Source organism: Carcharhinus amblyrhynchos, unplaced genomic scaffold, assembly GCF_965287045.1.
Source record: "Carcharhinus amblyrhynchos unplaced genomic scaffold, sCarAmb.v2.hapA chromosome_280, whole genome shotgun sequence".
NCBI lineage: Eukaryota > Metazoa > Chordata > Chondrichthyes > Carcharhiniformes > Carcharhinidae > Carcharhinus > Carcharhinus amblyrhynchos.
Genome location: NW_027650020.1, coordinates 71,722 through 75,000, shown reverse-complemented (window position 1 = coordinate 75,000; position 3,279 = coordinate 71,722).

The window sequence follows — 3,279 nt, the reverse complement described above, 5'->3', positions numbered from 1 at the left end:
CCAATCCACCCTAACCTACACATCTTTGGACACTAAGGGGCAATTTAGCATAGCCAATCCACCCTAACCTACACATCTTTGGACATGAAGATAGAAAGGTAAATGATTAATCAATAGATTAATTGGACAGTGAAGAAAGTTATCTCCAATTGTAACGGGATCTTGGTCAGTTGGGCCAGTGGGCTGGCGAGTGGCGGATGCAGTTTAATTTAGATCAATGCGAGCTGATGCATTTTGGTCGATGGAACCAGGGCAGGACTTACTCAGTTAATGGTTGGGGAGAGTTACAGAACAAAGAGATCTCGGGGGACAGGTTCATAGCTCCTTGAAAGTGGGGTCCCAGGTGGACAGAGTGGTGAAGAAGGCATTCGGCATGCTTGGATTCATCGGTCAGAACATTGAATACAGGAGTTGGGACGTCTTGTTGAAGTTGTACAAGACATTGGTAAGGCCACACTTGGAATACTGTGTACAGTTCTGGTCACCCTATTATAGAAAGGATATTATTAAACTAGAAAGAGTGCAGAAAAGATTTACTAGGATGCTCCCGGGGACTTGATGGATTGAGTTATAAGGAGAGGCTGGATAGACTGGGAGTTTTTTCTCTGGAGCGTAGAGGGGTGATCTTATAGAGGTCTATAAAATAATGAGGGGCACAGATCAGCGAGATAGTCAATATCTTTTCCCCAAAGGTAGGGGAGGCTAAAACTAGAGGGCGTAGGTTTAAGGTGAGAGGGGAGAGATTAGATCAGAGTTGAGGAGGAACTTCTTCACTCAAAGGGTGGTGAATCTCTGGAATTCTCTGCCCGTTGAAGTGGTGGGGGCTGCCTCGCTGAATATATTGAAGTCACGGGTAGATAGGTTTCTGATAGACAGGGGAGAAAGTGGGAAAGTGGAACGGATCCACTATCAGATCAGCCATGATCTTATTGAATGGTGGGGCAGGCTCGAGGGGGGGCTAGATGGCCTACTCCTGCTCCTATTTCTTATGTTCTTACAAAAGGGCACAGTAAAAAGTCTGACAACACCAGGTTTTAGTCCAACCGATTTATTTGATAATAGACTCACAAGCTTTCGAGGCTTCCCTCTTCGTCAGGTGAATGGAGAGTTCTGGCCTCAGACAGAGCATATAAAGCACAGACAGTTTAGAGATTACTGACTTACAAAAGGGTCCAGGGGAGGCAATTTATTTACACAGAGGGCAGTGAGCGTCTGGAACGAGGCAGTAGTAGAGGCGGGTACAATTTTGTCTTTTAAAAAGCGTTTAGACAGTTACATGGGTCGAGAGGGATATGGGGCCAAATGTGGACAATCGGGATTAGCTTAGGGATTTAAAAAGAGGGGGGGGGCGGCATGGAAAAGTTGGGCCGAAGGGCCTGTTTCCCTGCTGTAAACCTCCATGACTCGAATAGCATTGAGATTTTGTCTTGTTAAGGTGCATAATTTGACTTGGAGGCAGTGCGCTCCACTCTCCTGATCTTGAGAACCTGGTTCGTCTCGCTGACTGTGGCTTCACTGGATTGTAGGTTAATCAAGAGTGTGTGGCCACGTGTTTGCACTATCGTCTCCCTCTCCTCCGTCTTGTAACTCTGCTCCAACTCAAAGCTGGCCCGTGGCTCAAAGGGTAACTCCTCGCCACTCACAGTGTAGCACCAACGCACCCTGGAATACAACCAGTCCCACTCCCTCTGCATCGCCCCTTCCAACAGGCGGACGGCGTTGCCCAGGGCGGCCTCGACGCTGACCCTCTCGCCCCGCACCCTCACCCTCCCCCTCCCCCTCTCCAGCACCACTCCGACCCCGTGTCGGGGTCCCAGCCGCAATATCCCATCGGCATCCCTCGCCGTCAGCTGGGTAGTGGGCGGGAAGTCGTGAGACGCCTCCGTGAAGTTCTCCTCTCGCACCCTCTCCAGCCCACGCAGCGCCTCCTGCACGCTGCCCACGTCCCTCCCAAACACATTGATGACGGCCGGGACCCCGTCCTGCTGGATCTCGGACTGTCCGGAAAATCCCTCCGCTATCCTGGACTGCCTCGGTGTCTCTGTGGGGAGGGAATGCACAGACAGTCAGTGAACTGTTCAAATCCTCATATCCGGGAACTGGAGGATTTAATTGGATTTGATTCATTATCGTCACGTGTATCGGGATACGGTGAGAAGTATTGTTTCTCGCACGCTATACAAAGCATACCGTTCATAGAGAAGGAAAGGAGAGGGTGCAGAATGTAGTGTTACAGTCACAGCGAGGGTGTAGAGAAAGATCAGTTTAATATTTGATTTATTATTGTCACGTGTATTAAAATACAGTGAAAAGTATTGTTTCGTGCATGTTATACAGACAAAGCATACCATTCATAGAGAAGGAAAGGAGAGGGTGCAGAATGTAGTGTTACAGTCACAGCGAGATTTTGATTTGATTTATTATTGTCACGTGTATTGGGATACGGTGAAAAGTATTGTTTCTTGCGAGCTATACAAAGCATACCATTCATAGAGAAGGAAAGGAGAGGGTGCAGAATGTGGGGTTACAGTCACAGCGAGGGTGTAGAGAAAGATCAGCTTAATATTTGATTTATTATTGTCACGTGTATTGGGATACAGTGAAAAGTATTGTTTTTTGCGCGCTATACAAAGCATACCGTTCATAGAGAAGGAAAGGAGAGGGTGCAGAATGTAGTGTTACAGTCACAGCGAGATTTTGATTTGATTTATTATTGTCACTAGGATACAGTGAAAAGTATTGTTTCTTGCGCGCTATACAGACAAAGCATACCGTTCATAGAGAAGGAAAGGAGAGGGCGCAGAATGTAGGGTTACAGTCACAGCGAGGGTGTAGAGAAAGATCAGCTTAATGCGAGGTAGGAGGGAACCGAGTGTAGGGTGTCGAAATTTGCTGATGACACCAAGATTGGGGGAAAGGCAAATTGTGCGGAGGGTGTGGAGAGTCTACAGAAGGATCTAGATAGGCTGGGCGAATGGGCCAGGAAATGGCAAATGGAATTTAATGTTGGCAAGTGTGAGGTGGTCCACTTTGGTAGGAAGAATGGTAGGAAGGATTATTACTTACGTGGTGAAAAACTGCAGCAGGCGACGGTGCAGAGGGATCTGGGCGTCCTTGTGCATGAGTCGCAAAAACCCAGCTTGCAGGTGCAGCAGGTGGTCAGGAAGGCGAATGGGATGCTGGCCTTCATAGCGAGGGGGATTGAATATAAAAGTAGGGAGGTCTTGCTGCAGCTGTATAGGGCACTGGTGAGGCCGCAGCTGGAGTACTGTGTGCAGT